Below are 26,163 nucleotides of genomic sequence, written 5' to 3'. Positions count from 1 at the left end.
GAGAGCTTGGAAATAATCATGGAACAAAAATTCTATGATCTCGATGTCAAAGTAACTGAGATTCAGTCAGTTGTGGAGCAGCTACAGGATGACATGCAGGAGAGGAAGGGCAAGACTACCACTAATGTATTTGCCGGAGTGCCTAGAGCTCAGAGGTTAGCTGCAGTGCCTGTGCTAGACACCAGAGCCACATCATCTGCACCAGCTACAGCTCCTACAGCTCTAGTGCAACCAGCTCCAGCACCAACTCCTCCAGCTCCCTCTACATCAACTGAAGCCTTCGTCCAAGGAGCCATCTCTACACCACCGCCTGAAGATCAAGCCTGAGAGTCGATCTAGCACTATGCATTTTCTATGAACTTTTTGGTAACTTGTTGCCAAAGGGGGAGAAAAATGTATAGATCATAGGCTTCGAGAGAGAGAGAGTGTTGCTTTTGTTCTCTCTTGCTCTGGTGGTTAAACTTTGTTTGCTTTTGATTGCTTGAGATACTAAGCTGTTTTTGTGAGAGATTGATGATCATGTGTTTGATCATAAGCTACACTTATGCATGTTTGATGATATTATCTTATCTATCCATATGTGATCATTCACTTTGCTTGGTGATGAGTGCATGTATTCAATCTTTATCATTTTGAGCGCTCCACCAAGATGTATGTGACATGGAAGAGTAACCCATGAGCCTAATTCCTTGTGCATTTGCAGTCCAAAGCAAATCTTAAACTATGCACAAATTTAGGGGGAGCTCTTGCTTATCACATACTTCTCAAAGCGACGATGTTTTTCAATCTTATTATCATTTGTCGAAGCTTTGATCTATATGTTGTCATCAATTACCAAAAAGGGGGAGATTGAAAGTGCAACTATCCCTAGGTGGTTTTGGTAATTCATAACAACATATAGCTCATTGAGCTAATGCTATTCCAAGACTATTATTCTAGGAAAGCTCAATGAATGGCATGGCATGGATGATGAAAGTGGATCCCTCAAAATACTAATGACAAAGGATTGGCTCAAGCTCAAAAGCTCAAGACTCTTCATTTTACATTTTAGTGATCCAAGATCACATTGAGTCTATAGGAAAAACCAATACTATCAAGGAGGGATGAGGTGTTACTTAATGAGCCTCTTGCTTCGTGTGCTTGGTGATATGCTCCCAAAACCCTCAACTACTTTCCCACATCCACAAATGACCTAAACCTAAAGCCAAAATCAGTCACACTTATTCTTCCTATCCGGCGCCACCGAGTTCTAATGTCATAGCCACTGCCACAAACCCTAGGCAAATCGGTCCCACCGATAGGGATCTCGGTCTCACCGAGATGGGATTGTAATCTCTCTGTTTCCCTTCATAACGTTTCAGTCTAACCGAAGTGAGCGATCGGTCCCACCGAGATTGCAATGTAAACTCTCTGTTTCCCTTTTGTAACATTTCGGTCTCACCGAAAAGAGCAAATCGGTCCCACCGAGTTTACCTGACCAACTCTCTGGTTAGCTTATTACCAAAATCGGTCTCACCGAGATTGTGTAATCGGTCTTACCGAGATTACGTTATGCCCTAACCCTAACCATATCGGTCTTACTGAGTTGCATTTCGGTCCCACCGAAAATCCTAACGGTCACTAGGTTTACTGAATCGGTCCGACCGAGTTTGATGATTCGGTCCCACCGAGTTTGGTAAATTGTGTGTAACGGTTAGATTTTGTGTGGAGGCTATATATACCCCTCCACCTCCTCTTCATTCATGAAGAGAGCCATCAGAACAAACCTACACTTCCAACTTACCATTTCTGAGAGAGAACCACCTACTCATGTGTTGAGGCCAAGATATTCCATTCCTACCATATGAATCTTGATCTCTAGCCTTCCCCAAGTTGCTTTCCACTCAAATCTTCTTTCCACCAGATCCGAAACCTATGAGAGAGAGTTGAGTGTTGGGGAGACTATCATTTCAAGCACAAGAGCAAGGAGTTCATCATCAATGCACCATTTGTTACTTCTTGGAGAGTGGTGTCTCCTAGATTGGCTATGTGTCACTTGGGAGCCTCCGACAAGATTGTGGAGTTGAACCAAGGAGTTTGTAAGGGCAAGGAGATCGCCTACTTCGTGAAGATCTACCGCTAGTGAGGCAAGTCCCTCGTGGGCGACGGCCATGGTGGGATAGACAAGGTTGCTTCTTCGTGGACCCTTCGTGGGTGGAGCCCTCCGTGGACTCGCGCAACCGTTACCCTTCGTGGGTTGAAGTCTCCATCAACGTGGATGTACGATAGCACCACCTATCGGAACCACGCCAAAAACATCCGTGTCTCCAATTGCGTTTGAATCCTCCAAACCCTTCCCTTTACTTTCTTGCAAGTTGCATGCTTTAATTTCCACTGCCTATATACTCTTTGCATGCTTGCTTGAATTGTGTGATGATTGCTTGACTTGTCCTAAGATAGCTAAAATCTGCCAAACTCTAAAATTGGGAAAAGGCTAAGTTTTTAATTGGTCAAGTAGTCTAATCACCCCCCTCTAGACGTACTTCAAGGTCCTACATGCATTGTTGCCACGCCGGCCCTGGTCAGCGGGTAGGTGAAGGGTACTGTTGCCACGCTCTGGCTGACCAAAGGCATGGGCGGGGCACTGTTGCCTCGGTCATCGGTGGATTAAGACTCATCCCATGGTACGACCTAGATGGGACGGGAGCTGACCCGTGGCTGGGTTGTGGAACACACCAAGGGTGGAGCTGGCTTGTTGGGGAAGTCTTGGTCGTGTCGGGTTCGGTTGTCTTGTGCTGGTTGTCGAGGCCGAGTCGAGGGATCTGGCCGGGTCGGAGAGTTTGACCGGATCGAGGGGCCCGGCAGGGTCGAGCGACCCGGCCAAGCATGGGCCAGCTTAAGGGGCGATGCTAGCCCCATTGTTTTTGAAAAGGATCTGGGTTCCGTTGCCTGCCCAGGGTTCATCCCCGTGACAGTAGTCCCGGAAGCTGTGAAGGTCCACCGTCTTCGGATGGGAGGGCCTTTGCAATTTCCCCCTTTGAAAAGTCGAATCCTGCGAGCACCGGGTCCGGTAACACCCAATGTGTGCCGGTTTTTGGAAACCAGATCGCGGCATCCCGGCAGTGGCGGGAAACTGAGGAGTCCATCGAATCTTGGGGCAATCCCTCGGGCTTCGCGTGGGCGCCACGTGGTGCCTGGAAGTCGGAGGGGCCTGACAGGCCACGAGCGTGACAGGACTGGGCGACGTGCTGGGGCCTGCCGCCGTGTGCCCTTGGCCCACAAGCGTGAATTTATTGCGTCGTTTGCAAGTCGGTTGCTCTTCCCCGTGCAGTTGTTGCGCGCGTATGTGCGCACTTACCGCAGGGTCATGGGAAAGGCGAGTGCAAATGATCCCACTCCCCCACGTTCAAACCTAGGCTTATAAATTGGGGCGAGGAGGGCGGCGGACATTATTCTCGCTCGTGCTCCCCTGCCTCTTCGTCCTTCCTTAGCTTCTTGCGACTGCCGCGCTGCAATGCCGCCGCTTCGAGCAGATCTCCACCGTCGTCCATCTTCCTCCCTTTCTTTCGTCTCCGTTCATGGCGCTGCCGTCGGGCTCATGGATGGGCTTGACCGTCACCGCCAATGATATCTCCTACCTTCGCTCCTCCCGGCGCTTGCCGAGGGAAATGAAGATCTCCATGCGCCTGCCGCGGGGCGAGCAGAGGCTGCAGCCCCATGGCACGGAGCGCGTGGTCTTCCTCCCACACTTCGAGCACGGGTTCGGGCTTCTAGCGAGCGCCTTCTTCCGCACCTTCCTGGAGTTCTTCAGGCTCTAGCCCCATCACCTTGGCACCGGCGCCATCGTCCAACTATCGGGCTTCGTCACCCTCTGCGAGGGGTACCTGGGGGTCGAGCCCACGATCGACCTTTGGGCATGCTTCTTCTCCTTGAAGCAGCAGAGACCGACGGTCGACGAGTTCTGTGACTGTGGGTTGTCGTCATCTCGAAGCGGTCGGGGGCTGACTGTCCCAAGATTCCGCTGGAGGATTCTACCAAGAAATGGCAGAATTCCTTATTCTACGTCTGCAACCTTAGCGCGGACCGCATCAACCTGACGGCCTTCGCCATCGCGCCGCTGCGGGCGAAGATGAACTAGGGTTACTACCCCAGGCACCCGTCGCAGGAGATTCTCAATCTCTGCGAGCGGGTGTCGGTAATGAAGGCACGGGAGGGGCTCAGCGGCACCGACCTCCTCACCGCCTTCATTATGCGCCAGGTCCTTCCTCTGTAGTGGTGCACCTGCCTCATCAGCGAGATGACCGGCCTTCAGGACCCGAACCGCCTAGGGGCGACACGCCTGGCAGCGGACCAGATCACGCGCCGGGTCAATGACATCTCCAAGGCCAACTTGAGGGACGACTGGCGGTTCGGCAAGCTGACGTACAACCACTCAAATGTGGCACCCCTGGTGAGTCTCTGGTCTTCACATTTTGCTGCCGTGCATCTTCTCATCCATCCCGATGCGACGCGGGAGGTGCTTTTGATGCCATCCGGCACCCTTACGCCCGGGCTCCGTGGCAGGTGGTGCGGGCGGCATCAGAGGAGCCCGCGGCCCAAGGCGGAGGGGAGGAGGAGGACATCAATGTTGGCACAGGGTGCCGTGCGGGTAAGTTTTGCCTGTTGCTTTTCTTTTTCATGCTTCTTGAGTTGTTGGGCGCGACGCGGCATGGACGGTACTGATGCAGACCGTTAATGCAGTGGCATTGGGCGGAGGAGGCGCCTACGTGGGCGGATCCGAGTCATCGCGGGAGCCGGCACCGAGCCGGCAGCACGGGAAGGACAGCATCGCGCCACGGCCTTGGGCCGCGAAGCGCGCGGTGGACCCGGCCGGGGGCGCGAGGCCGGCCGCCAAGAGGAGGCGCGGTGCTACGCAGGAGAGGCCAGCGAGGGCCGCCGTCCCGGTGTTGTCGGGGTAAGTTTTTCTTCTGTCTGCATCTGAGTGGCCGAGTCGGCCCTACTTGTTGTTCATTTCGTCTTGGTTTCAGGTTGCCGATCACGCTGGTGAGGGCGGCGGCCGACACCACGGCCGCTGAAGACACCACGTTCCGAAGAAGCTGGTCTGGCACCATCGACCGAGACGAGGAGGAGGAGCCGGCAGATCCATACCTCAGCCTAGACCTGACAGACGCTGAAGGCCTGGCCAGGCGGGACCGGAACAGGGCTGAGGCAGAGCTGGAGGCGGCATCGGTCCGGGCCTGGACCGATCCTGCGGCGACATGGGCGCGAGCCGGCATGGCGCAAGATGCCGGAGGGCACGATGGTGGTGGTGACAATCTTCAAGCCGTCGTCGATGAGGGAGCGTGGCCAAGGAGGCCGGGTTGAGGTGGTGGACCTCCACCTAGAGGTCGTGGAGGTGGAGGACGACACCCCGCCGCTGGTCAACGTCGTCGAACGGGCGGGGGTCGACGGAGGCGGCGGCGACGCCGTCTTGGAGGAGGCGCCAAGGATGGCACTGCAGGGGATGCCTCGGGCGTCGGAGGAGGCGCCGCAAGTGGTGGCGCCGCAGGCCACCCCGGCTGTCGAGCCGGCAGAGGTGTCGCAAGCCGCCCCGGCAGTCGGGTCGGTGGCGGCGCCGGAGAGGGCGTCGAAGGAGGCGCCGCCCGCGGCGAGAGCAGCCGGCGGGGAGCATGCCCTGGTGCCCAGGCCAGGGGGATGTCGGGCCACCATGTCGCAGTCGGCACGGGGTGGGGCCACCGTGGTCTTCGGGCCCCAGACCCAGGAGGAGGTGGCGATGGATGCCGTCAGCTGCCGTTTGCACGGGCGGACCGACCGGATCGAGGCCTTCGCCCAGGCCGAGGTGGAGCGAATGCGGGAGCTAGAGCGCGCCGTGCTGGTAAGATCCCTTTTCCGCCTTCTGATATTTCTTTCTTTGCAGCTTCTTCTTTGTGTGGGCGCGCTAGCGCATCCACTGGGTGTAGCCCCCAGGGTTTGGGCCAACTACGTAGTAGTTGGGTCGAATCTTTAGGATGATGTCTTTGTATTGATCACTGCCTTCTTCAGCAACTGGACGCCTACCGGGTCAGCGCCTTCAACCGCCTCCTGGGCAAGTGCCGGGAGCTCAAGGAGTAGCTCGCCACCAAGGAAGAGGAGCTCCGCGTCGCCGTAGGTATCTTCGTGCTCTTTTCTAGTGGGGGCACGCTAGCGCACCCACTAGGTGTAGCCCCCGAGATTCGGGCCAACTGTGTAACAGTTGGGTCGAATCTTAAATCTTACTTCTTTTCTGAATCTCCTTTTTGCAGCCGAGGTGTTGTCTCGGCAGACCCAGCTGCTTCGGGCCGGCCACCACCACGACCGGCTTGTCGCTGATGCCGGCCGTCTTGGAGTCGAGGTGGTGCAGGCAAAGGCGGAGCCGGCGGCGGCCCGGCGGTCTCTTGACGAAGCCAGCCGGCTGCGGGAGCAGTTGGCGGGCGACGAGAGCCACCTTGAGGCCGAGGTGGAGCTCCTTAAGGTAGAGGCCGCGAACGTGGTGGAGGCGCAGCGGGCCCTGGCCAAGGCAGACCAGCAACGCGGCAGGCTAGCAGACGACAAGGGCCAGCTTCAGGCCAAGGTGGAGCGCCTAAAGGGACAAGTGACCGCGGCGGAGGGGGCCCGTCAGGACGAGGCCCGCCGTCACGAGGCGTCCGAGAAGGCGGCCGAGGACAAGGACGCCGAGCTGAAGGCGGCCCTTGCCAAGGTGGCCGACTTGGAGAAGGCGCTCCAAGAGCGTGACCGCACCATTGATCGGGAGCGGCGCGTTACGTTGCTCGAAGCACAACACCTGGAAGAATCCTTCTCCAGTAAGTTATTTTCTTGAGTTCTACCGGGTTGGGATCCGGCTTCTTGTCCTTGATTTCCTTTTTCTAACTTGCTTTGTTTTCTGACAGGGACCTTCCCGGAGACACATCGGCTGGCAGAGGAGGCCGTCCGCTTCCAGCGCGACCCGCTGGGGGTTGTTGGCTCCAGGACCAACCCGCAGGTGTCATGGACCTTCTTGGAGATCATGACCACCGTCGAGGCTCGCCTGCGGGTCTCGGGTGACCAGATGGGGCGACTGTCCCAGGCCGGCACGGCGACGACGGCGGCCTTGTGGCCGGGTTCCGTTGCACCGAGTAGCTTCACACACCTGGTGCGATGGCTGGAGATGGGGCCGGATCGGCTCCATGAGTGGTGCGTCTTCGCCGCTCGCGCTGGCGCCGAGATGGCGCTCCGGTTCGCGATGTCTTGGCACCCGGACCTACAGCTGGACACGCTAATGGGCCAGCAGGCCGGCTCGGAGCAACAGCTGCAGGAGCAGTCCGACCGGATTGCTTCCCGGGCCAGCTACATCGCTGGTTCGCCTTCCATGACGAGTTCCACCCGAAGCGGGTGGAAGATGGCGGAGTCATGTTTGGCGACGACTACGGCGTGCTGCTACCTCTTGAGCACTGCGTTGGTTTTCCCTTGAAGGGGAAAGGTTGATGCAGCAAAGTAGCGTAAGTATTTCCCTCAGTTTTTGAGAACCAAGGTATCAATCCAGTAGGAGGCTCCTCAAAATTCCCTCGTACCTACACAAACAAACAAGAACCTCGCAACCAACACGATAAAGGGGGTGTCAATCCCTTCACGGTAACTTGCAAAAATGAGATTTGATAGAGATAATAAGATAAGATAAATATTTTTGGTATTTTTATGATATAGATTGGAAAGTAAATATTGCAAATAAAGGTAGATCGGAAACTTATATGATAAAAGATAAACCTGGGGGGCATAGGTTTCACTAGTGCTTCTCTCAAGATAGCATAAGTATTATGGTGGGTGAACAAATTACTGTCGAGCAATTGATAGAAAAGTGCATAGTCATGAGAATATCTAGGCATGATCATGTATATAGGCATCACGTCCGCAACAAGTAGATCGAAACGATTATGCATCTACTACTATTACTCCACACATCGACCGACTCCTGCCTGCATCTAGAGTATTAAGTTCATAAGAACAAAGTAACACATTAAGCAAGATGACATGATGTAGAGGGATAAACTCAAGCAATATGATATAACCCCCATCTTTTTATCCTCGATGGAAACAATACAATACATGCCTTGCTGCCCCTGCTGTCACTGGGAAAGGACACCACAAGACTGAACCCAAAGCTAAGCACTTCTCCTATTGCAAGAAAGATCAATCTAGTAGGCTAAACCAAACTGATAATTCGAAGAGACTTGCAAAGATAACCAATCATACATAAAAGAATTCAGAGGAGATTCAAATATTTCTCATAGATAAACTTGATCATAAACCCACAATTCATCGGATCTCGACAAACACACCGCAAAAAGAGTTACATTGAATAGATCTCTAAGAAGATCGAGGAGAAATTTGTATTGAGATTCAAAGAGAGAGAAGAAGCCATCTAGCTAATAACTATGGACCCGAAGGTCTGTGGTAAACTACTCACAACTCACCAGAGAGGCCTTGGAGATGATGTAGAGGCCCTCCATGGTCGATTCCCCCTCTGGCGGAGCGCCAGCGAAGGCTGCAAGATGGGATCTCGCGGATACAGAAGGTTGCGGCGGTGGAAATAGTTTTTCTTGGTGCTCCTGGATGTTTTCAGGGTACGTGAATATATATAGGTGAAGGAGGTAGGTCAGGGAGCCACGAGGGGCCCACGAGGGTGGGGGCGCGCCCTCCTGCCTCGTGGCCGCCTCAGCTGCTTATTGATGTCCACTCCAAGTCTCTTGGATTGCGTTTGTTCCAAAAAGATCGCTCCTGAAGGTTTCATTCCATTTGGACTCTGTTTGATATTCCTTTTCTTCGAAACACTGAAATAGGCAAAAAAAACAACGGGTTGGGCCTCCGGTTAGTAGGTTAGTCCCAAAAATGATATAAAAGTGTAAAGTAAATCCCATAAACATCCAAAATGGGTATAATAGCATGGAACAATAAAAAATTATAGATACGTTGGAGACGTATCACCTGCTTCTTCATGAATCGGAGGGCAGCTCCGAGGAGACGGACGTCTACCGCGACGGGGGTGCCGAGGAGGACACTGGTACTTCGGCGGACCCGGAGGCCGCCGTGGGAGAGCGGTCGACTTTGCGACCCGGCGCTGGAGACGCCTGAGGCTGTCCTGTTTATGACTTAGTAGAATTTGCTGTTAGGTAGCAGGTCCACCCACCCACTGGGGGTTTCTGGGTGTAATGAACTCTGGCTGTGGGCCCTTTCTTAAATATTTCTGTGATGTGTATATTTTGTGAATGTTTTTGCTCTTGCTTTTCGTTTTTCGAACCGATTTCTTGCGTTTTTTCTTTCTCGAACCTCCCCCCCACGAGTCTGACAGCCGAGGCTCCGGTCCATGACAAGGAGTTTGGTTTTTTGAGAGGAGCGTGCAGTACTTAGGTTTTTGAAACGTTGAGCGTGAGCAAAACATCCACTAGGCCGGCTTGCGGCAATCCGGCGGAGCCGGTTGGCGAGCAGTCGGTCGTGCAGCTATTTTTTAGAGTGGCGGGTCGGGTTGGTCGACCCAGCGGCCTTTGACTTAGTGTTTGAGGCGTGCTGGAGCTCTGGCCCATTGTGCTTGCCAGCCGACAGCCGAAGCCGGATCTGTGGCCTAGGGCGAAGTGAGGGGCCACGGCGTCCTTAGCGCGTCAGGAATCACTAAGGAAGGCGGCAGGTGGCTACCAAGCCGGCCAGCCCCCGAGCCCCCGGGTCGAGCGAGTCGGACCGGTGGTCGGGTTCAGGAGCATAGTGATGCGTAAAAGTAAGAGGCACAATAACTTGGTCGGCAAAAGGCAGCCCCGAGCATCGTTCGAGGACCCCGTTGTTTCATGCGTTTACAAAAGGCAGCGATACATACATTCGTGCGGCTAACTATAAAACGGGCGGAGGAGTTCCGCATTCCACGGTCGGGTCGTTTCTTTGCCGGCGGTGTCTCTCTTGCGCTTGTTTGACTTGCGTGCGTCGATGAGGTAGCAGGCGTTGCGATCGCACAAGGCCCTGTTGATGATGAATAGGCCCTCCCATGGAGGGGACAACTTGTGCTGTCCAGCTTGCTCTTGGACGAGTCGGAGGACGAGGTCGCCCTTGCGAAATGCGAGGGGCTTGATCTTCTTGCTGTGGTAGTGCCTCAGGCCTTGCTGGTAGATGGCCGAACGGCTGAGCGCTAGAAGGTGGGCTTCTTCGAGTAGGTCGACACCATCTTCGCGGGCTTCTTTGGCTTCGAATTTAGTGTACATCATGACGCACGACCAGTCGAACTCGACGTCGGTCGGGATGACGGCTTCGGCTCTGTAGACGAGGAAGAATAGGGTGAACCCAGTCAACCTGTTTGGCGTAGTTCAGAGACTCCAGATGACGGCCGGCAACTCATCGAGCCAACTGCGGGGTGAGCGGATGAGAGGCTCGACGAGCCGCGGCTTGATGCCAGACAGGATGAGTCCGTTGGCCCGCTCGACCTGCTCGTTGGATTGCGGGTGTGCAATGGAGGCCAGGTCGAGGCGGATGCTGGAGACGAAGCAGTATTGTGCGAGCACGCCCTTGGCGAAGTTGGTGCCGTTGTCCGTGATCATGCTGCTCGGCATGCCGTAGCGTACCGCGATGTCTTTGATGAACCAGACGGCTGTTGGCCCGTCCAATTTCTTGATGGGCCGTGCTTCGATCCACTTGGCGAACTTGTCCACCGCCACCAGCAAATGCGTCATGCTGCCTCAGGCGGTTTTGAAGGGTCCCACCATGTCGAGTCCCCAGACCGCGAAGGGCTAGGCGATCGGGATGGTGCGGAGTGCTGACGCCGGCTGGCGGTTGCGCTTGCTGAAGCGCTGGCATCCCTCGCATTTGAGGATGAGTGACTCGGCATCTTGGAGGGCCGTAGGCTAGTAGAAACCATGGCGGAAAGTCTTGGCCACTAGGGATCGCGACGCGGCATGGTGCCCGCATTTGCCCTGGTATATGTTGAGGTGGATGTCGATGCCTTGGTCCTGCTCGACGCAGCGCTGGAACACGCCGGTGGAGCTGCGCTTGACGAGTTCATTGTTGATGATGCTATAGGCGAATGCCCGGCGTTGCACCTTGCTATGTCTTGAGCTTCAATTTAACAATATCATTATCCGTATCTTTCTTCGTTTGCATCTCACACAAGTCAACAAAGTTGTTTAGATGGGTAGCGGCATCTTCACTAGGAAGGCCGGCGAATTGATCTTTCATAACAAGGTTCAACAAAGCAGTATTGATTTCACAAGACTGAACATCATTAAGAGGAGCAATTGGAGTACTAAGGAAATCATTATTATTGGTATTGGAGAAATCACACAATTTGGTGTTATCTTGCGCCACGGCGACAAGTAATCCAACACACAAGCAAACAAAAGACAAATGAAAGAGAGAGGAGAAGATTGGGAAAGAGAGGGCGAATAAAACGACAAGGGTGAAGTGGGGGAGAGGAAAACGAGAGGCAAATGGCAAATAATGTAAATGTGAGGGAGATGAGTTTGTGATGGGTACTTGGTATGTGTTGACTTGAGCGAAGACCTCCCCGGCAACGGCGCCAGAAATCCTTCTTGCTATGTCTTGAGCTTGCGTTGGTTTTCCTTGAAGAGGAAAGGGTGATGCAGGGATAGTAGCGTAAGTATTTCCCTCAGTTTTTGAGAACCGAGGTATCAATCCAGTAGGAGGCTCCTCAAAAGTCCCACGCACCTACACAAAAAAACAAAGAGCTCGCAACCAACGCAATAAAGGGGTTGTCAATCCCTTCACGGCCACTTACGAAAGTGAGATCTCATAGAGATAGTATGATAAGATAAATATATGTTTGGTATTTTATGATGTAGATTGGAAAAGTAAAGATACAAATAAAAGTATATTGAAAGCTTATATGATAAAAGATAGACCCGCGGGCCATAGGTTTCACTAGTGGCTTCTCTCAAGATAGCATAAGTATTACGGTGGGTGAACAAATTACTGTCGAGCAATTGATAGAAAAGTGAATAATTATGAGATTATCTAGGCATGATCATGTATATAGGCATCACGTCCGTGACAAGTAGCCCGACTCCTACCTGCATCTACTACTATTACTCCACACATCGACCGCTATCCAGCATGCATCTAGAGTATTAAGTTCATAAAGAACAGAGTAACGCATTAAGAAAGATGACATGATGTAGAGGGATAAACTCATGCAATATGATATAAGCCCCATCTTTTTATCCTCAATGGCAACAATACAATACGTGCCTTGCTGCCCCTGCTGTCACTGGGAAAGGACACCGCAAGATTGCACCCAAAGCTAAGCACTTCTCCCATTGCAAGAAAGATCAATCTAGTAGGCCAAACCAAACTGATAATTCAAAGAGACTTGCAAAGATAACTTAATCACACATAAAAGATGTCACATCCCCAGTTCAGGCCTTGCTTGTTTTTTTTCTTTAGCATCCATGCATCATGTTTAAATTTTATGAAACTTGAAATGGGGATTGCCTAAACCCTAGCAGCTAAGGAATCCACTAGGTTCAACTAAAATATTCTCAGTGAATCCAAATGACTTTCAAAAATGTTCATCATTTCTGGAAAATACTGTAAACAGTAGCCGGAGGTGATGCACATTTTTCCATGAAATATTTGGGCTCTGAATTAAATGATACTCTATTTGAATTTGGACATTTAAATTCTATAAAATATTTTAAATGCCCAAATAATCCTAAACTGAAATGTTCCATGTTGGTTATATTCCAAACAGTGGGCATGAGCAGTTTGGTGATTTTTGGAAATGCCCTGACATTTTTAATAAAGCCCTAAAGACTACAGAATAATAGAAATAGAAAACAGAAATAAAAGGTAGAGAGAGAGAGACTTACCTGGACCTACCTACTGTGCAGCCCACCTGGCCGGCCCAGCTGGCAGCTCAGCCAACTGGCCCAGCCCACCACCGCCTCCTTCCCTGTTGTCTTCCTCCTGCCAGTAGGAGCAGTTGCGTGCTCGCACGCGCGCGGCCGAGGAGGCCAGCTCCTCCCTGCCTGGCTGCCTCCTCCTCCCCCTGGACGCCCCCACGACGCCACGCACCCCCCTCGACCCTCTGCACCTCTCCCCTCTCTTGCTGGGCTCCTCCCCTCCTCTGTCTCTCTCCCTCGCACCACCCGAACGCGCCGTCGCCGCCGTTCGCCATAGCCGCAGCCACCAGCCCTCCCTCGCCCTGCCGCCAGGTCCAGAAGCACCGCCGTGTCACCCTCAACCTCCTCGCTGAGTCAGGCTTCGCCGGAGGCCCTGCAACGCTGTCCCCGACGTCTTCTTCAACCTCGGAGCCTGAAGATCCTCGCCGTCGATTCGCTGCCCACCAGCCGTCCCCGCACCTTCCGAGCCCTCCGTTAGCCTCTCTGTGAGCTCCTCCGCCTTTTCCCCTCCTCCTTGAGCTCGTTCCTCTCCTCTAGCCGCCTCTGCCACCGGAGCCGAGAGCTCCGGGCCGCCGGCCATGGTGCCACCGTGGCCAGGGCCTGAACCAGCCGCTCCCGCATGCGTCATCGTTTTCCTCACCTCCCCAGGAGCATGTATCCACCACCAGCTCCTCCCCACATGCCCCCTAGCTCCAACCCGAGCACGCCCGTAGCTCCGGCCGCCGCTCGACCCGTTGCCGGCGTCGATTCCCGGTGACCCCGTGACCTGCTGCTGTCTCCACTAGATGCGCGGGAGCAAGGGCTATGCCCTGGTGCCCTCAGCGCGCGAAACCGCCGCCTATAGCGCATTTCCGAGCGGCGCCGCCGCGTCTGGCCTCGCCGGCGTCGAGCCGCCGGCAGGTTTGACCCGCTGACCAGGGGTTTGACCTCCCCAGGCCCCTGCTTAATTAGTATTAGGTTTAATTAGTGTTAAATTAACTTAGTTAATTAGATGAGCCACTGACATGCGGGCCCAGGCCCTAATTAACCTAGGTTAGTGCTAACCTAACACTAACTAACTCTGTTAGTTAGTTGTTACACCGACATGTGGGTCCCAGCCGTCAGGTTTGACCTGGGCTGGCGTGTTTGACCTGCTGACGTCACCCCGACGTCATGCTGGCGGAGTATTACCTTTTCTGGATTTATTTTTAATCAGAAAAATCCAGAAAATTGCCTAAACTTCTAAAAATCATAGAAAATCAACCGTAACTCCAAATGAAATAAATTATATATGAAAAATGATCAGAAAAATGCAATCTATCCATCTGTACCATTTTCATGCATGTTAGAACGTTTTAACCTTGCTGTTTAGGTGAAACAAGGTAATGCACTAATATGACCTCTTAGAATGGGTTTGCATTTGAATCTTTGGTTCAAATGGACTCATCTCAATCTGTTCTAGCTTGCATTAACCCAAAACACATTCATATTGCCATGTCATAGCATGCATCATATTATGCATTGCATTGATCGTGTTTCTTCTCTGTTTGCCGGTGTTGTTCCCCCTCGGTAGACGTTGTACCGATGTTGTGATCGTTGACACTGATGAAGACTCAATGCTATCTTCAGAAGTGCCAGGCAAGCAAAACCCCCTTGTTCATTCCGATACAATCCCACTCTCTCGCTCATGCTCCCTTTCACTACATTAGGACAACAACGATTCAATTGTTACATGCTGCGGTAGCTGAACCCCTTTATCCTCTGCATGACCTGTCATTGCCACAGTAAATAGATGAAACCCACTAGCATGAGTAGGAGTTGTTTGAGCCCTGTTGTGCCTACTCATTCATGCTTGTTTGTCATGCCTGCTACTGCTTAGAGTTGAGTCAGGTCTGATTCATCGGGGATGAATCAGAGGTGTGTGAACATGTCCTACTATGTGTGAGCTAAGTGTGTGAACACGATTTGGTAAAGGTATCGGTGAGAGGCCATGTAGGAGTACATGGTGGGTTGTCTCATTGAAGCCGTCCTCAGGAACTGAGTTCTGTGTTTGTGATCCATGATTCAGCTACTACCATGCATTGGGCCCTGAAATATGACCCCGCTCGACTTCTTATTCACCCTTGTCCTCTGTCCAGGAGTTGCAAGTAGTTTCTGGTGTTTGTAGTATGCTGGAGGCCGTGCGCAGCGCTGACCGAGGGGTGGGCTGTGATGCGGTAGGCACGTGGCCGGGTATATCGGGCGCCCGTTTGGTGTCACAGAACCCTGTTCACATCGTTTGGGGCTGTGAGCGAAACCCTGGCCGGATCTCCTCATGGATGGAACCCGAATAGGCGATAAACCTGGACTAGAGACTTGAGTGTTTAGGTAGGTCGTGGTCTACACCCACGTCGGCTTTCGCTTGAAGTCTGCCGAGCACATGTCGTGTGCAGACGCTAAGTGGTGGAAACATGTATGAAGAAGTACACCCCTGCAGGGTTAACATCATCTATTCGAATAGCCGTGTCCGCGGTAAAGGACTTCTGGGTTACTTATAACAGTTCATAGACAAGTGAAAGTGGATACTCTAAAATACGCAAGATAAGCGTGAGTGCTATGGATGGCGTTCTCGTAGGGAGATGGGAGCGGATCCATAGTGGTGTATTGGTTGGTGAATATGTGGACTCGTGTGCGCCACCTCAAAGGAGTTACTTGCAGTCGTAGTTCAGGATAGCCACCGAGTCAAAGCTGGCTTGCTGCAGTTAAACCCCACCATCCCCTTTGTTGATAATGATGCATATGTAGTTAGATCTGATGTAAGTCTTGCTGGGTACATTTGTACTCACGTTTGCCTATTTTATGTTTTTGCAGAGAGACTTCGGTCTCGTTAGTAGTTCCGCGTGGACTTCGACGTTTAGCTTGATACCTCAGCTACGATCTTGTGCCCTCAGCAGGGTCAGGTAGATAGTTAGGCTTCTTAGCCTTTTTCATTTGTAGATGTCTATACTCAGACATGATAAGCTTCCGTTTGTGCTTGATTTGTATGCTCTGAATGTTGGGTCGTGAGACCCATGTTTGTAATATCTCGCTCCTTGGAGCCTATTGAATAAAATACTTGAGTTGTAGAGTCATGTTGTGATGCCATGTTGTATTTGCACATATCGAGCATATTGTGTGTATGTTATTGAAATGCTTGGTATGTGTGGGATCTGACTATCTAGTTGTTTATCCTTAGTAGCCTCTCTTACCGGGAAATGTCTCCTAGTGCTTCTACTGAGCCATGGTAGCTTGCTACTGCTCCGGAACACTTAGGCTGGCCGGCATGTGTCCTTCTTCGTTCCTGTGTCTGTCCCTTCGGGGAAATGTCACACGATGAATACCGGAGTCCTGTTAGCCCGCTATAGCCCGGTTCACCGGAGTCCTGCTAGCCCAGTGCTACAGCCTGGATTCACTCGCTGATGACCGACACGTTCGATGCTGGGTCATGGATGCCTGTCCCTATAGGTTTGTGCCACTTTGGGTTTACGACTAGCCATGTCAGCCCGGGCTCCTTATCATATGGATGCTAGCGACACTATCATATACGTGTGCCAAAAGGCGCAAACGGTCTCGGGCAAGGGTAAGGCGACACCCGTGGGAATACCGTGCGTGAGGCCGCAAAGTGATATGAGGTGTTACATGCTAGATCGATGTGGCATTGAGTCGGGGTCCTGACAGCTTTGGTATCAGAGCCTGACTGCCTGTAGGATTACCAAGCCAAACTGGTCGAAGTTGAGTCTGGAAATTCTTTAGTTATGCAAGGGAATTGATTGTGGGATGGAACGTAAGGCTCTTTTTACTCCTTATACCTCATGCCCTTCTGATCTGAGTCATCTTATCTTTCCCGCGGGGTTAAGGAACTAGGCTTTCTCTTCTTTCTATCAGGATCACGTGTTACTAATCCATAGACTTTTAAGATTGTTGGTTTTAAGCCTCAGTTCAGTCTCTACTACTTCCGTGTGTTAACCATTGATCTCAAAACCTTGATATTGTGCTTCTGAGTGGTTACGCCACCATTTTTGTAGCATGTCTCAAATCCTTTTGAGCATTTATAGCCGTTATGTTGTCCGAGTCATCCCAGGTTTCTAAACAATCTGATGCACTTGCAAAATCCTTTCCCTCTGGTTTTTATGTTCCTTTGGGCCAGGTTAATCACACTAATTGTTGAGTTGAGGTATTCTATTGCCTCGACATATATGTTGGAATTATTATTATGACCTAGGTGTCTTAGAGGATCACCTAGTAACTTAGCCATGTTTTGTGTCCCAGTGTGATGATTCTGGCCTTTATTCTTGAAAGCATCCCGTGATGCTACTTAGTAGTAGGTATTCTATTCCTGGGTTCTTGAACCCGAGATTCACTCTACTTACTTCATGTTGATAGTGTTTGCTAGTTCCTTTAGGTTATTAGTAACCTTGCAATAGTCCTCGAAGTTCATGGTATTTCCTTCTTCCAAATACTACGAACCACTTTATGGTAGATGTTTGTTGGATCTAAAGATCACAACAGGAGTGCCCTCGATGGGTTCTCCATTCTATATTGCGACTCTGCCAGTTCTACTTTTCTGCATGGGTTATCCGGAAGAAATATGTTGAACTCGTTCGACATGCTAACCTATGCACCCACAACTCAGAAAATCGTATGTTCTTTTGAGTTGTCCCGCTTTAGTTGTCTTCCGACCCTCGTCTATCAATTGATAGTCAAGAGTATGCGTGCATTCATTCATCGATGCCTGTTACTCTTATGGTCCGTCCAGCCATTCTAGTTTAGAATGACTAGGAGAAACAAACTCCAGTACCTCATCAATTTCTAGGATTGGGTCAAAGCAGTTGTCTTCCGCAGATCAAATGCAATCCAGCTTTTGATTCTGTTCTACCCTGGGGTATCACTCCCTTTATGTCAGGATTCTCATGAGAATTGCTCCAGCTCTTGTGAATTCTTGACGTAGTAATACTTCTTGCCATCATTGTTCATTCCTCGGTTTCCGTGTTATTGTAACCAGAATGCCGACAAGTGAATCGTGGTGTGTGAAATCAATACTGCTAGCAACTCCGTTGCATAGTGGTTAATGGACAACATTCTCATTTTTAGCGTGTTGGTTATTGAATCGTCACCCTAAGGTTGATTGTGCTACCTAGTCCCTATTTCCGGTGCACTCTTTGGTCGTTGAGTTTGGATTTTGTCAATCCCTCGATCTTTTGATCATATCATCTTGCCCTGAAAAGCAAGATTGTTCTCGAGCTTAGTAACATGTCGGTGGTTCGTGATTTTCCGAATATCTTCTCGGAAGTATTACCAGGTTGTCACCTGACCGCTATGTTGAGTTCGTGATCAAGATGGTTTATTCCTGTAAACCACCCTTTCTCCAGGAATTCGTGTTGGATACCCCTGAGCTAGTTGGTTAAGCCAAACAACAACTTGGAGAGTTGGAAGCTAAAAGCTTGTCCGACTTAGCTCATCCCAAAGGGATAACTTTGTGTGTGTGTTGAAGAAAGATAATATCTTCATTGATTGATCCTCATGATCAGTTGGTGGACCTTTTGTCTTGCCAAGACCTTGATTTGAGTATGGGCTATCCTGAAATCAAGTCAGAACCAATGATGTTCGTAATGTTGTCTTACTCGTGAATTTTCCTCGAGCATACACCATTAAATCTTCTGGGTCTGACCAATACTAGAACCTTGTTCACATAGTTATGGAATTCCATCTCCATGGGAATCTGGATGAATTGATGTTGAGCCCATCAACAACATCCTTGTCTTCTCCATAGTTTTGTTGAACATTAAGCTAGTGTTGGAAACTTTTTAAAGCATTTGTCCATGCTAGCTCATGAAGCATATGTTCGGATGTAAGAAGTGACTTCCTCTAGTTCATGTGCATTTGATGCAAGTTGCCGCCGTGGATTCGAGAAAGTCAATGTTGCTTCCTTTGGAATCATCCCAAATCGGTCATGCATACGTGCGAAGTATTCTGTGGTTCGGAGACTTGCAACCTTCATTCTATATGTATCCCTAGCACACCAAGCCACTGATTGATTTGTTCAAGGAGAAGAAGTCTCTTCTTAAGAGCAAGACTTATGCAAGGACTTCGATATCCTCGATGATGGTTCCCCACCTGAACTCGGTAGTGTTTTTATTATAAGACTACTACGTGGTCATGCTTGCCCTGGACAGCGTGTTCACATGTTGTAGCAAAACCCGCTCATGTTTTGGAGCTTGCTATTGTAGTTCATTTCCTGAGAATCTTGCAACGTCATCTCGTCGATTTGTGTTGCAAACTTTCATTTTTCTTTCTAGACCTGATGAGTCTGGAATATTCTGACACCAACCAGATCTGAATCGCAGGCAGTTATGATGGTTGGAACGTTTTTCCAAGAACTATAATATTGGTCCCTCGATAACCGGTAAAGTGGATGTCGTGGCCAACACACCCAGCCGGAAGACCTACTATTGTAGTATCTTGATTGAGGAAGTTGGCCACCTCCCCATGAGGATTTCTTATGGATTTACTTCCGTAGTTATTTCTTATGATTTTTGGTGTTCCCGAAGTCCGACCTTTTACTTGATGTTCTAGATATCAAACCATATCTATGAATGGATTACGCTAGCACATCAAGGAGAACATTAGAAGCGGGGTGCTAAATGTCTCTCGATCGATCATCCAGATTCTGTTTTCTTGGCCTCGCTAAGGTGAAATCTGAGAAGGTGTTATCATCGGCACTAACTAGGTTTGCTCTCAGCTTCCTCGGTTATGCTATAACTTCTCAAACAGCGGACTCACTCTCTACTGTTGAGCTTCTCCTCAGTTACTAAAGTCATCCCTTGTGTTGTTTTCAACAAGGTAATCCACATCATCCATTCTAATCCAAGCATGTCATTCTACCGACCCCCTCCAAATGATCGATTTTGATTTGACTTAAGCTGGTATAAAGAATTTCAATGATCTCGGAATCAAAGGTAATTCTTTTTGCCACTTAAGGGGATATTTCTACGAGTCACCCTCCTCCAAGATGTCTCGTTATGGTATCATGGCAACCCAACTCCTCACTACATTGACAACCGTTCACCACCTTCTTAAGCGTGAAATTGTTGTCTACCTAGTGGACCTTCGTTATCTGTTTCACCCCATCCCTCTGGACGAATGCTTTGTGTCTCAGCTCGAGAGATGTTTCAATGTCCCACTCCGTGAGTTGATCATGAGTTGTTCGACCTTCGATAAGATCGATCTCTCTAGAGTTTTCTTTTCCCTCTCATTGTCATGTTAGTTGGAGTTCCTGGAGCAAGACATCGAGACAATGATGGTGATCGAATCAACGTTCATCTGAAGTGCAACCTGGATCGTGAAGATCGTGTTAGCTTGTGTCATTGTGTCTTCTTACCCTATGCTTGAATCTCAGGACGAGATTCTTGTTTAGTGGGGGTGAGTTGTCACATCCCTAGTTCAGGCCTTGCTTGTTTTTTTTCTTTAGCATCCATGCATCATGTTTAAATTTTATGAAACTTGAAATGGGGATTGCCTAAACCCTAGCAGCTAAGGAATCCACTAGGTTCAACTAAAATATTCTCAGTGAATCCAAATGACTTTCAAAAATGTTCATCATTTCTGGAAAATACTGTAAACAGTAGCCGGAGGTGATGCACATTTTTCCATGAAATATTTGGGCTCTGAATTAAATCATACTCTATTTGAATTTGGACATTTAAACTCAATAAAATATTTTAAATGTCCAAATAATCCTAAACTGAAATGTTCCATGTTGGTTATATTCCAAACAGTGGGCATGAGCAGTTTGGTGATTTTTGGAAATGCCCTGGCATTTTTAATAAAGCCCTAAGGACTACAGAATAATAGAAATAGAAAACAGAAATAAAAGGTAGAGAGAGAGAGACTTACCTGGACCTACCTACTGTGCAGCCCACCTGGTCGGCCCAGCTGGTAGCTCAGCCAACTGGCCCAGCCCACCACCGCCTCCTTCCCTGTTGTCTTCCTCCTGCCAGTAGGAGCAGCTGCGTGCTCGCACGCGCGCGGCCGAGGAGGCCAGCTCCTCCCTGCCTGGCTGCCTCCTCCTCCCCCTGGATGCCCCCACGACGCCACGCACCCCCCTCGACCCTCTGCACCTCTCCCCTCTCTTGCTGGGCTCCTCCCCTCCTCTGTCTCTCTCCCTCGCACCACCCGAACGCGCCGTCGTTGCCGTTCGCCATAGCCGCAGCCACCAGCCCTCCCTCGCCCTGCCGCCAGGTCCAGAAGCACCGCCGTGTCGCCCTCAACCTCCTCACTGAGTCAGGCTTCGCCGGAGGCCCTACAACGCTGTCCCCGACGTCTTCTTCAACCTCGGTGCCTGAAGATCCTCGCCGTCGATTCGCTGCCCACCAGCCGTCCCCGCACCTTCCGAGCCCTCCGTTAGCCTCTCTGTGAGCTCCTCCGCCTTTTCCCCTCCTCCTCGAGATCGTTCCTCTTCTCTAGCCGCCTCTGCCACCGGAGCCGAGAGCTCCGGGCCGCCGGCCATGGTGCCACCATGGCCAGGCCCGAACCAGCCGCTCCCGCATGCGTCATCGTTTTCCTCACCTCCCCAGGAGCATGTATCCACCACCAGCTCCTCCCCACGTGCCCCCTAGCTCCAACCCGAGCACGCCCGTAGCTCCGACCGCCGCTCGACCCATCGCCGGCGTCGATTCCCGGTGACCCCGTGACCTGCTGCTGTCTCCACTAGATGCGCGGGGGCAAGGGCTATGCCCTGGTGCCCTCAGCGCGCGAAACCGCCGCCTATAGCGCATTTCCGAGCGGCGCCGCCGCGTCTGGCCTCGCCGGCGTCGAGCCGCCGGTAGGTTTGACCCGCTGACCAGGGGTTTGACCTCCCCAGGCCCCTGCTTAATTAGTATTAGGTTTAATTAGTGTTAAATTAACTTAGTTAATTAGATGAGCCACTGACATGCGGGCCCAGGCCCTAATTAACCTAGGTTGGTGCTAACCTAACACTAACTAACTCTGTTAGTTAGTTGTTACACCGACATGTGGGTCCCAGCCGTCAGGTTTGACCTGGGCTGGCATCTTTGACCTGCTGACGTCACCCCGACCTCATGCTGGCGCAGTATTACATTTTCTGGATTTATTTTTAATCAGAAAAATCCAGAAAATTGCCTAAACTTCTAAAAATCATAGAAAATCAACCGTAACTCCAAATAAAATAAATTATATATGAAAAATGATCAAAACAATGTAATCTATCCATCTGTACCATTTTCATGCATGTTAGGACGTTTTAACCTTGCTGTTTAGGTGAAACAAGGTAATGTACTAATATGACCTCTTAGAATGGGTTTGCATTTGAATCTTTGGTTCAAATGGACTCATCTCAATCTGTTCTAGCTTGCATTAACCCAAAACACATTCATATTGCCATGGCATAGCATGCATCATATTGTGCATTGCATTGGTTGTGTTTCTTCTCTGTTTGCCGGTGTTGTTCCCCCTCGATAGACGTTGTACCGACGTTGTGATCGTTGACACTGATGAAGACTCAATGCTATCTTCAGAAGTGCCAGGCAAGCAAAACCCCCTTGTTCATTCCGATACAATCCCACTCTCTCGCTCCTGCTCCCTTTTACTGCATTAGGACAACAACGATTCAACTGTTACATGCTGCGGTAGCTGAACCCCTTTATCCTCTACATGACCTGTCATTGCCACAGTAAATAGATGAAACCCACTAGCATGAGTAGGAGTTGTTTGAGCCCTGTTGTGCCTACTCATTCATGCTTGTTTGTCATGCCTGCTACTGCTTAGAGTTGAGTCAGGTCTGATTCATCGGGGATGAATCAGAGGTGTGTGAACATGTCCTACTATGTGTGAGCTAAGTGTGTGAACACGATTTGGTAAAGGTATCGGTGAGAGGCCATGTAGGAGTACATGGTGGGTTGTCTCATTGAAGCCGTCCTCAGGAACTGAGTTCTGTGTTTGTGATCCATGATTCAGCTACTACCATGCATTGGGCCCTGAAGTATGACCCCGCTCGACTTCTTATTCACCCTTGTCCTCTGTCCAGGAGTTGCAAGCAGTTTCTGGTGTTTGTAGTATGCTGGAGGCCGTGCGCAGCGCTGACTGGAGGGGTGGGCTGTGATGCGGTAGGCACGTGGCCGGGTATACCGGGCGCCCGTTTGGTGTCACGGAACCCTGTTCACATTGTTTGCGGCTGTGAGCGAAACCTCGGCTGGATCTCCTCATGGATGGAACCCGAATAGGCGATAAACCTGGACTAGAGACTTGAGTGTTTAGGTAGGTCATGGTCTACACCCACGTCAGCTTTCGCTTGAAGTCTGCCGAGCACATGTCGTGTGCAGACGCTAAGTGGTGGAAACATGTATGAAGAAGTACACCCCTGCAGGGTTAACATCATCTATTCGAATAGCCGTGTCCGCGGTAAAGGACTTCTGGGTTACTTATAACAGTTCATAGACAAGTGAAAGTGGATACTCTAAAATACGCAAGATAAGCGTGAGTGCTATGGATGGTGTTCTCGTGGGGAGACGGGAGCGGATCCAAAGTGGTGTATTGGTGAATATGTGGACTCGTTTGTGCCACCTCAGAGGAGTTACTTGCAGTCGTAGTTCAGGATAGCCACCGAGTCAAAGCTGGCTTGCTGCAGTTAAACCCCACCATCCCCTTTGTTGATAATGATGCATATGTAGTTAGATCTGATGTAAGTCTTGCTGGGTACATTTGTACTCACGTTTGCCTATTTTATGTTTTTGCAGAGAGACTTCGGTCTCGTTAGTAGTTCCGCGTGGACTTCGACGTTTAGCTTGATACCTCAGCTACGATCTTGTGCCCTCAGCAGGGTCGGGTAGATAGTCAGGCTTCTTAGCCTTTTTCTTTTGTAGATGTCTGTACTCAGACATGATAAGCTTCCGTTTGTGCTTGATTTGTATTCTCTGAATGTTGGGTCGTGAGACCCATGTTTGTAATATCTCGCTCCTTGGAGCCTATTGAATAAAATACTTGAGTTGTAGAGTCATGTTGTGATGCCATGTTGTATTTGCACATATCGAGCATATTGTGTGTATGTTATTAAAATGCTTGGTATGTGTGGGATCTGACTATCTAGTTGTTTATCCTTAGTAGCCTCTCTTACCGGGAAATGTCTCCTAGTGCTTCCACTGAGCCATGGTAGCTTGCTACTGCTCCGGAACACTTAGGCTGGCCGGCATGTGTCCTTCTTCATTCCTGTGTCTGTCCCTTCGGGGAAATGTCACGCGATGAATACCGGAGTCCTGTTAGCCCGCTACAGCCCGGTTCACCGGAGTCCTGCTAGCCCAGTGCTATAGCCTGGATTCACTCACTGATGACCGACACGTTCGATGCTGGGTCATGGATGCATGTCCCTGTAGGTTTGTGCCACTTTGGGTTTACGACTAGCCATGTCAGCCCGGGCTCCTTATCATATGGATGCTAGTGACACTATCATATACGTGTGCCAAAAGGCGCAAACGGTCCCGGGCAAGGGTAAGGCGACACCCGTGGGAATACCGTGCGTGAGGCCGCAAAGTGATATGAGGTGTTACATGCTAGATCGATGTGGCATTGAGTCGGGGTCCTGACAAAAGAATTCAGAGGAGATTCAAATATTTCTCATAGATAAACTTGATCATAAACCCACAATTCATCGGATCTCGACAAACACACCGCAAAAAGAGTTACATCGAATAGATCTCCAAGAAGATCGAGGAGACCATGGTATTGAGATCCAAAAAGAGAGAAGAAGCCATCTAGCTAATAACTATGGACCCGAAGGTCTGTGGTAAACTACTCACAATTCATCGGAGGGGCTATGGTGTTGATGTAGAAGCCCTCCATGGTCGATTCCCCCTCCGGCGGAGCGTCAGCGAAGGCTCCAAGATGAGATCTCGCGGATACAGAAGGTTACGGTGGTGGAAATAGTTTTTCGTGGTCGCCTTTGATGTTCTCAGGGTACGTGGGTATATATAGGAGGAAGAAGTAGGTTGGTGGACGCCCGAGGGGCCCACGAGATAGGGGGCATGCCCAGTAGGGGGGGCGCCCTCCACCCTCGTGGCCGCCTCGATTGCTTCTTGACTTGCACTCCAAGTCCTCTGGATCACGTTCGTTCCAAAAATCATGCTCCCAAAGGTTTCATTCCGTTTGGACTCTGTTTGATATTCCTTTTCTTCGAAGCACTGAAGTAGGCAAAAAAAACAACAATACGGGCTGGGCCTTCGGTTAGTAGGTTAGTCCCAAAAATGATATAGATGTGTAAAGTAAAGCCCATAAACATCCAAAACGGGTAATATAATAGCATGGAACAAATTTATAGATACATTGGAGACGTATCACACCTGCCGGGCCTCGGTCTCGTCCATGGGGAGAACCCCGTTCTCCAGGAACTCTGAGATGGGCAGGGCCCAAGACGGGACCATCACCACGGTGAAGATGGCCACCAGGGTGGGTTCCGGGTCGGAAGCCCCCGAGCCGGGTTGAGCAGCCCCCAGGTTGGGGATGGCGATGGCCGGGTCGAGGGTGATGGTGGCCGGGTCGGGTTTGGCAGCCCCCGGTCCGGGTTCAGCAGCCCCCGAGCCGGGTTGAGGTGCGGCCGGGTTGTCCGGGACGTGGATGGACTCGGAGTCCGGAGACGGCTTGACAGACGGCTTGTGTAGGTGCTCGAGGGAGACGCCGGATGGGATGGACTGCCGGGATGAGGCGATCTTGGTGAGCGTGTCAGCCGCCTCGTTCTCCGCGCGCAGGACGTGGAGGAACTCGCAGCCCTCGAAGGACCCGGACAGCTTCTGGACGAGGAAGCGATAGCTTGCCATGTTGGAGTCGCGGGCGTCCCACTCACCAGAGCACTGTTGCACCACCAGATCCGAGTCGCCGTAGCACAGGATGCACCGGATGCCGAGTTCCTTGGCAAGCCGGAGGCCGTGCACAAGGGCTTCGTACTCGGCGACGTTGTTGGAGGCGGCGAAGTGGATCTGGAGTGTATAGCGGAATCAGTCGCCCTTTGGGGACGACAGCACGATGTCGGCCCCTAGGCCGAGTCGCATCTTGGATCCATCAAAGTGCATGCGCCAGTGCGTCGAGTCCGAAGGTGGCGACAGGTACTGGGTCTTGGTCCAGTCGACAAGGAAGTGGGCCAAGGCCTGAGACTTGATCGTGGTGCGGGGCTCATAGAGGATGGTGTGGTAGGCTAGCCCGAGTGCCCACTTGGCGACCCGGCCAGAGGCATCCTGTCACGACCGGTTTTCCGGGTAATAAATTTCCAGAAAAGACCGTCGTGCTCATCAGCCCCAGGATT

Source organism: Triticum aestivum, chromosome 5B (genome assembly GCF_018294505.1).
Source record: "Triticum aestivum cultivar Chinese Spring chromosome 5B, IWGSC CS RefSeq v2.1, whole genome shotgun sequence".
Lineage (NCBI taxonomy): Eukaryota > Viridiplantae > Streptophyta > Magnoliopsida > Poales > Poaceae > Triticum > Triticum aestivum.
Note: the sequence above shows the minus strand (reverse complement) of the source record.